The sequence below is a fragment of the Amphibalanus amphitrite genome, unplaced genomic scaffold (genome assembly GCF_019059575.1).
Source record: "Amphibalanus amphitrite isolate SeventyFive unplaced genomic scaffold, NRLGWU_Aamphi_draft 000564F_arrow, whole genome shotgun sequence".
In the NCBI taxonomy this organism is placed as follows: Eukaryota; Metazoa; Arthropoda; class Thecostraca; order Balanomorpha; family Balanidae; genus Amphibalanus; species Amphibalanus amphitrite.
The window spans coordinates 367,555-381,680 of NW_024882058.1; the positions used below are offsets into that span (position 1 = coordinate 367,555).

Consider the following 14,126-nt stretch of genomic DNA (forward strand, 5'->3'; position numbering starts at 1 on the left):
AGTGTATCGCACGCATCCCCCCAATATGGGTATCATATGAAAGCCCATGAAAACCCAAACAAAATGGTAGGGTAAAATTTACCCATTACCCCATCCAGGGTAAAGTTTACCCAAGATGAAATTTTTCGGTCAATGGGGCGGCCCCTACGATTTTCTTCAAAATCGGCATGGTGATACTACAGGCCGAGATGATCAATCTGGCTGAAGAAACCCCTATGGGCATTGAAATCTATGGGGTAAAAACGCCCTTGGAAAGATTTACCCACGCATTTCTGGCAAGTGTATCGCAAGCATCCCCCCAATATGGGTATCATATGAAAGCCCATGAAAATCCAAACAAAATGGTGGGGTAAAATTTACCCATTACCCCATCCAGGGTAAAGTTTACCCAAGATGAAATTTTTCGGTCAATGGGGCGGCCCCTACAATTTTCTTCAAAATCGGCATGGTGATACTACAGGCCGAGATGATCAATCTGGCTGAAGAAACCCCGGCTGAAGAAACCCCTATGGGCATTGAAATCTATGGGGTAAAAACGCCCTTGGACAGTTTTATCCACGCATTTCTGGCAAGTGTATCGCACGCATCCCCTCAATATGGGTATCATATGAAAGCCCATGAAAACCCAAACAAAATGGTGGGGTAAAATTTACCCATCACCCCATCCAGGGTAAAGTTTACCCAAGATGAAAATTTTCGGTCAATGGGGCGGCCCCTACGATTTTCTTCAAAATCGGCATGGTGATACTACAGGCCGAGGTGATACTTAACTTTACCCTGGATGGGGTAATGGGTAAATTTTACCCCTACATTTTGTTTTTTCATGGTCTTTCATATGATGCCCATATTGGGGGGATGCGTGCAATACACTTGCCAGAAATGCGTGGGAATTACTTTCCAGGGGCGTTTTTACCCCATATATTTCAATGCCCATAGGGGTTTCTTCAGCCAGATTGATCATCTCGGCCTGTAGTATCACCATGCCGATTTTGAAGAAAATCGTAGGGGCCGCCCAATTGACCGAAAATTCTCATCTTGGGTAAACTTTACCCTGGATGGGGTAATGGGTAAATTTTACCCCACCATTTTGTTTGGGTTTCCATGGGCTTTCATATGATACCCATATTGGGGGGATGCGTGCGATACACTTGCCAGAAATGCGTGGGTAAAACTTTCCAAGGGCGTTTTTACCCCATAGATTTCAATGCCCATAGGGGTTTATTCAGCCAGATTGATCATCTCGGCCTGTAGTATCACCATGCCGATTTTGAAGAAAATCGTAGGGGCCGCCCCATTGACCGAAAAATTTCATCTTTGGTAAACTTTACCCTGGATGGGGTAATGGGTAAATTTTACGCCAACATTTTGTTTTTTTCATGGGCTTTCATATGATACCCATATTGGGGGATGCGTGCGATACACTTGCCAGAAATGCGTGGGTAAAACTTTCCAAGGGCGTTTTTACCCCATAGATTTCAATGCCCATAGGGGTTTATTCAGCCAGATTGATCATCTCGGCCTGTAGTAACACCATGGCGATTTTGAAGAAAATCGTAGGGGCCGCCCCATTGACCGAAAATTTTCATCTTGGGTAAACTTTACCCTGGATGGGGTAATGGGTAAATTTTACCCCACCATTTTGTTTGGGTTTTCATGGGCTTTCATATGATACCCATATTGGAGGGATGCGTGCGATACACTTGCCAGAAATGCGTGGATAAATATTTCCAAGGGCGTTTTTACCCCATAGATTTCAATGCCCATAGGGGTTTCTTCAGCCAGATTGATCATCTCGGCCTGTAGTATCACCATGCCGATTTTGAAGAAAATCGTAGGGGCCGCCCCATTGACCGAAAAATTTCATCTTGGGTAAACTTTACCCTGGATGGGGTAATGGGTAAATTTTACCCCACCATTTTGTTGGGTTTTCATGGGCTTTCATATGATACCCATATTGGGGGATGCTTGCGATACACTTGCCAGAAATGCGTGGGTAAATCTTTCCAAGGGCGTTTTTACCCCATATATTTCAATGCCCATAGGGGTTTCTTCAGCGAGATTGATCATCTCGGCCTGTAGTATGACCATGCCGATTTTGAAGAAAATCGTAGGGGCCGCCCCATTGACCGAAAATTTTCATCTTGGGTTAACTTTACCCTGGATGGGGTAATGGGTAAATTTTACCCCACCATTTTGTTTGAGTTTTCATGGGCTTTCATATGATACCCATATTGGGGGATGCGTGCGATACACTTGCCAGAAATGCGTGGGTAAAACTTTCCAAGGGCGTTTTTACCCCATAGATTTCAATGCTCATAGGGGTTTATTCAGCCAGATTGATCATCTCGGCCTGTAGTAACACCATGGCGATTTTGAAGAAAATCGTAGGGGTCGCCCCATTCACCGAAAATTTTCATCTTGGGTAAACTTTACCCTGGATGGGGTAATGGGTAAATTTTACCCCACCATTTTGTTTGGGTTTTCATGGGCTTTCATATGATACCCATATTGGGGGATGCGTGCGATACACTTGCCAGAAATGCGTGGGTAAAACTTTCCAAGGGCGTTTTTACCCCATAGATTTCAATGCCCATAGGGGTTTCTTCAGCCAGATTGATCATCTCGGCCTGTAGTATCACCATGCCGATTTTGAAGAAAATCGTAGGGGCCGCCCCATTGACCGAAAAATTTCATCTTGGGTAAACTTTACCCTGGATGGGGAAATGGGTAAATTTTACCCCACCATTTTGTTTGGGTTTTCATGGGCTTTCGTATGATACCCATATTGGGGGGATGCTTGCGATACACTTGCCAGAAATGCGTGGGTAAATCTTTCCAAGGGCGTTTTTACCCCATAGATTTCAATGCGCATAAGGGTTTCTTCAGCCAGATTGATCATCTCGGCCTGTAGTATCACCATGCCGATTTTGAAGAAAATCGTAGGGGCCGCCCCATTGACCGAAAAATTTCATCTTGGGTAAACTTTACCCTGGATGGGGTAATGGGTAAATTTTACCCCACCATTTTGTTTGGGTTTTCATGGGCTTTCATATGATACCCATATTGGGGGGATGCTTGCGATACACTTGCCAGAAATGCGTGGGTAAATCTTTCCAAGGGCGTTTTTACCCCATAGATTTCAATGCCCATAGGGGTTTCTTCAGCCAGATTGATCATCTCGGCCTGTAGTATCACCATGCCGATTTTGAAGAAAATCGTAGAGGCCGCCCCATTGACCGAAAATGTTCATCTTGGGTAAACTTTACTCTGGATGGGGTAATGGGTAAATTTTACCCCACCATTTTGTTTGGGTTTTCATGGGCTTTCATATGATACCCATATTGGGGGGATGTGTGCGATACACTTGCCAGAAATGCGTGGGTAAAACTTTCCAAGGGCGTTTTTACCCCATAGATTTCAATGCCCATAGGGGTTTCTTCAGCCAGATTGATCATCTCGGCCTGTAGTATCACCATGCCGATTTTGAAGAAAATCGTAGGGGCCGCCCCATTGACCGAAAATTTTCATCCTGGTCAAATCATGCTTTTGGTTAAATTGATCCGGTATTTAACCATATCATTAGGTCCGGGGTGAAGAGATCTTTCAAATGGTGGTCTTATTTTTCAGTTTCGTCCAGCCGTTTAGGCGTAAAACGGTTTTTAGATTTTTCCCTAGATTTCTAGATTTTTCCCTAGATTTGGCAGCCCCAATCTTGGCTGGGCCGAATGTGGGCTGAATGTGGGCTAACTTCCGTTACATGTCGGAATGGCACCATATACCATACATGACTTCATATACGATCAACCTTCACTACCTTGAGGTCTGTTTTGCTGTTGGGCAGCTGTAAGGTCATGTGACGTCATCAAAGGTCACCAGCGGTTTTTTGCCAATAACTCCGTACAGGAACAAGATACAGCCGCGCGGATGGTCTCATTGTGTTCAGCTCGTCAAGACGCATCGAATGATATGCATGATGACCTCGAGGTCACGTGACCTGAGGTCAACCTTTGACCTTGATCTTTCGAGGTCAAATCATATATCATTCGATGCGGATTGACGAGAGGATAAAAAATTCTTGACTTTTACTTTTGTTTACTTTTTGGAATCTCCGCCGTTCCTAGCGACTTTATTTGAAGTGCGGCATTTGTTGCGCGCAAAGCAGCATATTCCACCGCGTGCTACCAAACGTTTTAGTAAAAGATTTAAAAATCGCTAGATCTACGCTGACGTCACAAATTCTAAGGGGGCATACCAATGCATTAGCCCCTTAGAATCCGAAAACTGCAAGTTTGAAATTCAATATCTCCGAATTAAGGCATTTTTCGATATTGTGAGTGCCCAAACCAGTATTTTCAGGCCATGGCCACCAATTTGGCTATCTCAACTCAAAACTAATGTTAAGGTGGGATGGTCACTTTAAGTGTGACGCCTGCTTTACGACTACCACATTTTTAAAATTTAAAATTACATTTTAAATTTAAATGTTAAAATAAAATGATTTTATTAGTTTTTACAATTTAGAACAAGTGTCAAAAACTATAAAGAGGCAAGTGGTGTACATTACTCAGACCATCGCTTAGTTAGTTACTTATTTAGCCAATGCAGCATTGTTATGAGGTCTAATATTGCATATCTAATAGTCATGCTCAACTTAAAATTTAAAAACTTTCGAACAACCCTGACAAACACCTAAAGAAAAGTTCCATCAGCATTTGATTGTGCAATATAAACCAGACTCTGATGAACAGACACTCTGAACAGAACAGACGCTAAAGGAAAATAATGACAGAAAACCTGGTGATATTATAAGCGATCTGATAAATAAAGCTAGAGTTGTCCGAATCCTCAGTGGCCCGATCTAAATTCGCAAATTTGCCAATAGCACTAATTTCAAGGCCAAATGCGAGTGTGTGGCAGGTATTTACCTGTACCTATATCTCATCCATGCCTGTAGCTTGCATTATGAATGTCTCACGCAAGTCATTTATGTCTTACCAAAGGGCTACCATATCGCTACCATATTGTGTGGCGTCAGCTAGGCTACAAAAATCCTTTAGTGAACTAACCTTATTAGTAAAGTAATCTTGATAGTAGGCCCACCGTTCTCTATCCACATGCCAAATTTCAGATCGATATCCCTTTTTTGGCCAAGTTAGAGCGAAAAGCTTCAAAAATGATGACGTCAAATTTTCAAACTCAGCTTTTAGCGATTCTAGACCACGTAGCGTAAAACAAAGGCCACCGTTAGACTCGCCGTGCATCGAATCAATATCCATTTTATGCAAAAATATTAACTTTGAAATCTGACCTTTATTGACCTGACCTCCACCAGGAAGGAACCCAAACCGTTCCTGATGGTCCTATAACCAACACCATTGACTTAGAACTGAAAAATTGGTCACAAAACATGCATCTAACGGCCCTAGTAAAGTTGGGTGACCTGTGTTGACCCTTGGTGACCTGACCTCTGTGACCTGACCTGGTATCAGTGACGTCTTTTAGCAACATCTGTACTAGGCAACCGACGCTTTATCGATTATTTTCGATAAAATGCCTTTTAATATATGTTATAGCGCATTTTCTAGAAGGCCCGTGAACGGTGAAACATTTTAACTTTGACCTGACCTGTGGCGTGTCAGTGACCCTGAAGTCACTATGAAATTAATTTTCTCAATTTAATTCAATACAATTCACTCAATACTCAATATCGAACGCCGTTTGAGTTTTCCGAATCCGTCAAATAGTTTCGGAGATACGAGTGTGTGTGTGTTGTGTGTGTGATGTGTGAGCCATGGTTCAGCGGGCTTTGGCCCGTATAGTGTTATTTACGGGTTAGCGGGCTGTGATCCGTCTCGCGCGTCGGCTCCTACCCGTAGCGCAGCCGCCGCCCGCCAGGTGCGGAAGTGGGCGGGGCCTGGCCGGCAGTCGGAGTCGTGGGACGGCCGGGGATGGGTGTGCCGCAGTTGTGGTCGAGCGTTAATATATATACTGTTGTGGTGCACAATGCTGCTGTGCCCGGGCCGCTGCTCTGGTCCCAGTGCACCATGCCGGCGCAGGCAGCGCCGGCCAGCGGACGCCTGATTGGTCGCCTCAGGCGCTGTGTCTGTGAGCCCCGTGGCCGGCCGCAAATACACAGTCTGGAACGGAGCCTCTGCGTTACAACATTGGCGACGAGGCGATTCGAACCGCGTGGGGAGATGGCGTGTGTTGGGAAGGCGCCAGAGTTTGACCCGGGAGTTGAATCGTTTGGATCCTACGCCAGAAGACTCGAGCAATATTTCATTGCTAACGGCATCACTGGTGAGGATCAGCAAGGCAAGAGGCGTGCCGTTTTCCTCAGTGTCGTCGGAGCAAGAACGTTCGGTCTGTTGGAAGACCTGGTGGCCCCGACAGCCGTGAGTGACTGCACCTACACTCACCTCGTGGATGTGCTGGAAGCTCATTTTGAGCCCCAGGCTTCGGTGATCGTGGCTCGATTCCGTTTCCACTCGTGCTGCAGAGGGGCCCAGGAAGGAGTCAGCGCGTTTCTGGCGCGGTTGCGGAAGCTGGCTAAGCCTTGCCAGTTTTCTGCCGGTATCTTGGAGGAGATGCTACGAGACCGCCTGGTTTGCGGCATCAGGAACGAGCGGCTGCAGTCGCGCTTTCTGAGTGAGCCGCATCTGACGCTACCACTGGCAGTGGAGCTGGCGCAGGCTCACGAGTCTGCTGCCGCTAGTGCCGCAGAGCTCAGCGGGCACGAAGTCGGCGCGCCCGGCGACTCGACCGTGCAGCGGGTGGAGCGCGCCACCGAGCGACGTGCCGGAGGTGCCGGCGGCGAGTTGGGGGCGCGGCGAGGCCCGCCGCGCCCTGCGACGGCCGCTGGCCCTCCTCAGCAGCGGCGAGATGTTCGAGGTGGAGGCTCGACGGAGTGCCCCGATGTCTTCGAGATCATCTTCAGTCAGCGTGCCCGTTCCGGGGCCGGCGGTGCTTCGCCTGTGGCCAGCGCGGCCACATCCGAGTGGCCTGCGGACGGGGGAGTCAGCATCAGCTGCGCCAGCTGTCGGCCGAGGATCCACAGTCGGCGTCAGTGATGCAGTGCGGTGATGAGAGTGCCGAGCTGTCGCGCCGAGAGGTGGCGGCTCCCGCGAGTGATGAGGCGATCGATGAGGCCTACGCGATGTTTAGTGTGCGGCCCGAGAGTGAGCGACGACCGCCGCTGATGGTGAGCGTGGTGCTTGATGGAAAGGCAGTGGACATGGAGCTGGATACGGGGGCGGCGGTGTCCGTCTGCTCCGACTCCGTGCTCCGTCAGCTCTGGCCGAGCGGCGGCCCGAGCCTGGAGCCGTGCAACGTCACGCTGAAGACCTACAGCGGCGAACAGCTATCGGTGTGCGGACAGGTAACGGTGGATGTCGAGCACGGTGGCCAGGCTGCCGCTTATCATCGTGAAGGGAAGTGCCCCGTGTTTGTTTGGCCGAAACTGGCTGAGTCAGATCCCACTGGATTGGCCCACAGTGTGTCGTGTATCGTCCGCGTCTCGTGTGCAGCCGGTACTCGATGAGTTTCCACATGTGTTCCGTGATGAGCTCGGCTGTTTTCGTGGTGGCGAGGTCACCATTGACGTGGATCCAGATGTGCAGCCGCGCTTCTTCAAGCCGAGGGCGGTTCCTCTGGCTTACCGGGAGGCCGTGGACGCGCAGCTGGAGAAGGAGATACAGCAAGGACTCTGGGAACCCGTCCGCCACAGTAAGTGGGCTGCTCCCCTGGTGGTCGTTCCCAAGACTGACGGGAAAATTCGTATTTGTGGGGACTACCGACTGACTGTTAACCGGGCTGCGAAGGTAGACCAGTACCCCTTACCTCGTGTTGAGGAGCTCTTCTCAAAGTTGTCTGGTTGTCAGGTGTTTTCTAAGATCGATTTAAAGAGCGCCTATAACCAGCTGGTTCTGGATGAGAGGTCCCGTGAGTACTTGACTGTGAACACCCTTCGGGGACTGCTGAGACCGCTGCGACTCACCTTTGGGTACGCATCTGCGGTGTCACTGTTTCAGCGTACACTCGAGACGTTGTTAGCAGATATACCCGGGGTGGGGGTATTTCTAGACGATCTAGTAGTAGCGGGTGCCACCGAGGAAAGCTACGACTCCACTCTGCGGGTCGTCCTCGGGCGTTTGAATGAGGCCGGCCTTCGTGTCAACCGCGAAAAATGTAGGTTTGGCGTAGGAAGCATGACGTATCTGGGACTCAGGATTAGTAGTAAGGGGATCGAGACTACGGATGAAAAAACGGCGACCATTCGGGAGGCTCCGGAACCGCGGAACGTCAGTGAGCTGCGCCGTTGGCTAGGGCTGATAAATTACTATGCAAAGTTCCTTAAGAACTTGGCCAGCACCCTAGCTCCTTTGTACCGATTGCTGCGCAAGGATCAAAAATGGCAGTGGACCGAGACCGAAAGCGCCTCTTTCTGCGCTGCTAAGGACATGCTGATCAGACCGCCCGTTTTGGCTCACTTTGACCCAGCTTTGCCGGTAGTAGTGGCCTGCGACGCGGGCCCCGTCGGTGTGGGCTGCGTGCTGAGTCAGCTCACCCGAGATGGGGAACGTCCTATCGCATATTACTCGCGGTCGTTGAGTGATACAGAGTCGCGGTATTCGCAGACTGATCGGGAGGCGCTAGCGATAGTGACGGGTGTTAAAAAGTTCCATTACTTCTTAGCAGGCCGTACATTCACGATTCAGACCGACCATAAGCCTCTACTTGGGATTTTGGGAGAACAGAAGCCCCTGCCGTTAATGACGTCACCACGTATGGTTCGATGGGCTCTGTTACTCGGAGCCTACGATTACAGGCTGGAGTACCGGCCCGGCTCCAAACAGGGGCACTGTGACGCGCTCAGCCGGCTTCCCACAGCGGGCTCCCCGCCCGCCAGCGTGCCAGTGCCGGCTGAGATGGTTCACTTGTTAGAATTTTTGGATGCGTCACCGGTACCTGCGGCTCAGATCAGGTTGTGGACCTCTCGAGATCCGATCCTCTTGGCGGTTCATAGATGTGTGCGGGACGGCGGCTGGGAATCAGTGGTTGATTTGGGCCCCGAGTTTCAGCCGTACAAGAGCCGTATGGGCGAACTTAGCATCCAAGAGGGCTGTGTTTTGTGGGGCTCACGAGTCGTAATACCGCCTCAAGGCAGACAGAGTCTGCTCAAGACAGAGTCTGGTGACCCTCTTACATGAGGGTCACCCTGGGGAAAGTCGCTCAAAAATGTTAGCCCGGATGTACGTTTGGTGGCCTAAGATGGATGATGATATTCGCGATGTTGTCCGTGGATGTGGGAAATGTCAGCAGCTGAAGGGCAGAGCCCCCGAGGCGCCTCTGCACCCCTGGCGATGGCCATCACGGCCATGGGAGAGGGTGCACATCGATTACTGTGAGACAAATGGTCGAATGTTCTTGATCCTGATCGACGCGCATTCTAAGTGGTTAGATGTGTATCCGACTCGTGCATCTGACTCCGAAACAACGATTGATAAATTGCGGATGTCATTTGCCAGCTGGGGTCTGCCGAATGTGATCGTGACCGACAATGCCCAGGCGTTTGTGTCCCGACAATTTGAGCTGTTTTGTCACACGAATGGCATCAGACATCTCATTAGCCCATGCATGTCACCCAAATCGAACGGTCTCGCAGAACGGGCGGTGCAAACTTTTAAAAATGTTTTTTACAAGCAGGTTACTGGATCTGTTGAGACCAAAGTGGCCCGGTTTTTGTTACATTACCGGACTACACCTCATACGCTGACCTTACGCTCTCCGGCGGAGCTGTTTCTGGGTAGACAGCCCCGTACTCACCTGAGTGCAGTTAGCCCCGACTTGAGTCAGCACATCCGTGACAGACAGTCCGAGCAAAAAGAGTACCGTGCTAGGGGGGCATGTGAGCGTGACCTGTCGATCGGGGACAAAGTGTATGTCTCGGCTGTGGATCGTTTGCGGGGGGTCGAACGGTGTCGCTGGGTGCCTGGTGTCGTGCTTGGTGTGAACGGTGTGAAATTCACCATCGAACTCGCAGACGGTAGGATTGTTGTCCGACATGCTGATGTTGTCAGGAGACGGTATAGCGAGCATACTGTGCCGACTTCTTCAAACGTTGTGTTTCCTTCCAGCCCCGTGGAGCCCGTGATGCCACCCGTGCCACGTCCACTCCTGGTTCCCGTGTCGACCGCACCGGTTCCAGGCGTGCCGGCCACCGGAGCCCCGCCGGATCCCGCACCGGTGTCGGCCGCTGCTCCCGTGCCCAGCTCCGGTCCGTCACACCGGCCGCAGCCCGTCACTGACAGCTGCTCCAATGGACCCGGGGAGTCGAGACCAGCTCTCCCCGTCGTACCATCCACTGGCACGCCGGGTGGCTCCACCGGCCACCACGGGTACAATCTGAGGAATCGCGCGACCTTGCGAGCTCCGGATCGATATTGATGGGCACGTCTCTATGACTCGGTTTTCGCAGAAGTGTTTTCTTCGGTTATGTTCTTGTTACGGTGATGGTTTTGTAACCAGGGGGAGGAGTGTTGTGGTGCACAATGCTGCTGTGCCCGGGCCGCTGCTCTGGTCCCAGTGCACCATGCCGGCGCAGGCAGCGCCGGCCAGCGGACGCCTGATTGGTCGCCTCAGGCGCTGTGTCTGTGAGCCCCGTGACCGGCCGCAAATACACAGTCTGGAACGGAGCCTCTGCGTTACAACATATACAATCAGTTACAAGCTATTTCGGCAGTATGGCCAGTTTTGACGTTAAATTAATCCCAGAGTTCGATGGGTCAGACGGAGCGTGCGTTCTCGAGTGGATAGAGAAGATCGAGATGGTGTGCACGCTCTCCCAGCGCGCAGGAGAAACGGAGACGAGACAAGAGGTCGTCATTCCACTGAGACTGAAGGGAGGCGCGCTGTCTGTGTATCGCCAACTGCCAGAGGAAGACAGGAAGGACCCACAAAAGATCAATAACGCTCTTAAAAGGGCTTTCGCGCTTGACAAATTTACGGCCTACGAGCGATTCATGGACAGGAGGCTCCGTGACGGAGAATCAGTGGACGTTTACGTGGCTGAACTTCAGCAGCTCGCGGCCCTTTTGGGGGGAATGAGCGAGGAAGGCTTGTCCTGCGCCTTTGTGGCTGGCCTCCCGATCGCCGCGAAACAGGTCCTGAAAGCTGGAGCCAGGGTCGACTCGCTATCTCTCGGCGAGCTCGCAGACCGGGCCGGCACACGTCGGATGCAGGTGGCGCCACCCGGCGGCCGCGGCGCCAGGCGGCGGGGGCCGTGCTTCTCCTGCGGTGAAATCGGCCACGTCGCACGGGATTGCCCCCGATCCGAACACTTCGGGAAGAGTCAGCAACAGCCAGCACCGGGACGCGGTGGTCGGCCGGCCCCTGCACGCGGGGATGGACTCCCCGCCCTGCAATGCTACGGCTGTGGAGTGTGGGGGCACATCGCTGCAAGTTGCCCAACCGGCGAGCGAGGGGAGGCGCCTGCGCCGGCCTCCTCTCGGGACTGAGCTACCTCACCGGCGCGCTTCCAACCAGGGAGCTGGAGATCGGAGGGTCGCGATGTTGACGTGTGGCACTGATCGACTCTGGGTGCACCCGGACCCTAGTGCACGAGTCGGTGTGCCACCAGTGGCGGAGGAGCGCGGCAGAGGTGATCACAGTGAACGGCCAGCGGCTGCAGTGCGAGGGCGACGCTGAAGTTCGGCTCGCGGTGCCGGGCTGCCGCGCAGTGGAGGTGAGCGCCCTTGTTATAAGGGAAGGGCCCCTCAGGTTTGCGGTGATCGTGGGAATGGACGCTGTCCGATCGCTGCACAGTGGGCGATCCGGCCGGTGTAGCCTCGCGAAACCTATCGGCACTCATAACTTCCATGTTTTTGAAGCTAGGACCACAAAATTTAGGAGCAACCTTCTTGAATATCCAATGAGCATATGTTTTAAATAAGGACTATCTCTTTTAGGATTTGTGCTCTGTGGCGAGCTTGCAATTTGCCTTATTGCCGCTCGAATAATGCATGAATACTTTTGAGGGTAGGTCGAAATTTATGACGATATGAGCTGGGTAGGACATTGAAATGGTGTGTACCTCCGTAGAAAATTGCTTCCAAACCAACTTTTTATTCAAACGATTATGCCCTACCAATTTATACATATCATGAAACAGTGTAAATCTCGCCCGGCAAGGCCCCATTTCATAACGTGACCCAAGCAGCGGGTTTGGTTTTTGGTAAATAACTTCGCAAAAAAATGGCCGCAGAACCACGATTTTGACATCGTCGTGTTTGCCTTGCTCAGGCGCGTCGAATGGTATACTTTTTGTTCAGGTGAGGCCACTGTAAGGTGTTGACCTCGAGTCAAGGTCAGGTCAGAGGTCTTCAAATCACGAAGTTGGTCAAAGGAGGTCATATCGCATATCATTCGATTCGGCAGGTCTTCTGGAGTCCATTGGTGACCTTGTCGACTCTCTAGCTCAATTTGATCGGGAGTTATTGACGAAAAACTCGTATGACCCTAGTGACGTCATAAATGACGTCATGCAAGGTCAACAATGAAAAAATGCAGCATCAGATCTTGCAAGGAGTGCATGAAGTAACGATTCCATGTACTTGAGACAATTGAATATCATTCCTGGCGCCAAAATAACAGTTTTCATATTTCTCCATTGACTTATAGGTGAGGTCACGTGACCAACCTGACTTTGTGACATTTAGGAAAAATCTGAGATATAAAAGTTGTAAGACCTCTAAAGGACAATAAGTCCTGCAAGTCTCACCTCCCTGTGAAAGTTACTCTGGCACTGAGAGCGTTGAAAGGCTGCGACATCTGAGGATCGTGCAGAGGTTCATTTATGACGTCATAGGTCAGTGACCTGACCTGACTTGAAAGTGCGGTTGGTGTCACAAGATCCAGCGTGCATCAAAGGTCAGGTATGCCAAGTTGCAGCTCTCTATTGCCTGGGTGTTTTGAGCTATCGTGAAAACACCCTTTGGGGCATTTACCACTTGTGCTCAAGTGCACCAAGCCACGGTCAACCCTTAGAAGAAAAAAGTGTCTGGATGCCAGGGCTGCAAGTGGCTGCAAATTTTCACTGGCTCCCCTAATAGATAGTGTCTTAGTGCATGCGATACAGCATTATTTTCAGTTCATCCTCGTAAAACTTTTTTTGCTGGGCTTGGTTAATTCAGTGAACGTAATGTTCAGTGGTAGAAAAAAATATAAAAAGTTAACCTAATTATAAGACATTTTGAACTGATTTTGTCTAATTGCTTTCTATGGCGGAATCATCTAAACATCTAAATTTCACTTTCCATGCAAAATGGATGCTCAGCACCTAGCAATTTCATCGTTCCGCAAAATATTCAAAGAGCGTACAAATCGGCTGTGATTATCCCCACTATGAAGTGTTACGGAACGCTGTCTTTAACGATACTTTTGTCTACGAAAAAATGTCTCCTGAGCCATGCAAATGCACTAATCGTAATCTTTGATGAATTTTCTGTCGACTAGTATGCGTTGTTTTCCAATTTTCGGAAAAAAGTGTCTTTGAGGTTTCGCGAGGCTAGACCGGCCCGATCGCCTACCGTGCGCTGGGGGGAGTGACCGTGCGCTCGCCCTCTGACGTGCAGTTCGGATGCGAGTTATTCGGCTCGAGCGTGAGTGATGTGCAGTTCGGACGTCGGTCGGTGGCGTGTGCTGCCACAGGCGAGGAGACGGGACTGAAAATCGAGAAGGAAGACTTTGTGGTGACGTTCGACCCGACCCGGCGGCGGTGGGTGATGTCGTGGAAGTGGGCTGGGGGCAGAGCGCCGGGTGAGCTGGGCGGCGCGGTGGACGAGTATCCGGTGTCGGAGGAGGCACGCGCCGAGTACGAAGCTGAGCTGGAGAACTGGATCAGAGACGGCTGGCTAAGTGAATATGACGAGGAAGAGCTGGGTCCGGCCATGGGCTCGATACCGCTGATGGCGGTCATGCAGCGGACAAAAGTGAAGCCTGTGATGGACTTTCGATCTCTGAACAAGCACGTGCCGGCCTTCACTGGTGACGCGGATGTTTGTGCAGAGCGGCTACGCCGGTGGCGCCAGATGGGAGCGTCCGTGGCGCTCCTGGACCTGAAAAAGGCT

General features: G+C 50.9%; 1 protein-coding gene and 1 long non-coding RNA gene across 4 annotated transcripts in view; one reads left to right on the plus strand and one right to left on the minus strand.

Annotated features, from left to right (window-relative positions):
• The window catches only part of LOC122393932 (dolichyldiphosphatase 1-like), an 88,090-nt gene that overhangs the window by 46,032 nt on the left and 27,932 nt on the right, over positions 1–14,126 (minus strand). The gene's annotated exons all lie outside the window — the stretch shown is intronic.
• Positions 6,815–10,694, plus strand: LOC122393933. Its single transcript, XR_006258779.1, has 2 exons — positions 6,815–7,725; positions 10,137–10,694. It is a non-coding gene; the product is annotated as an uncharacterized LOC122393933 (long non-coding RNA).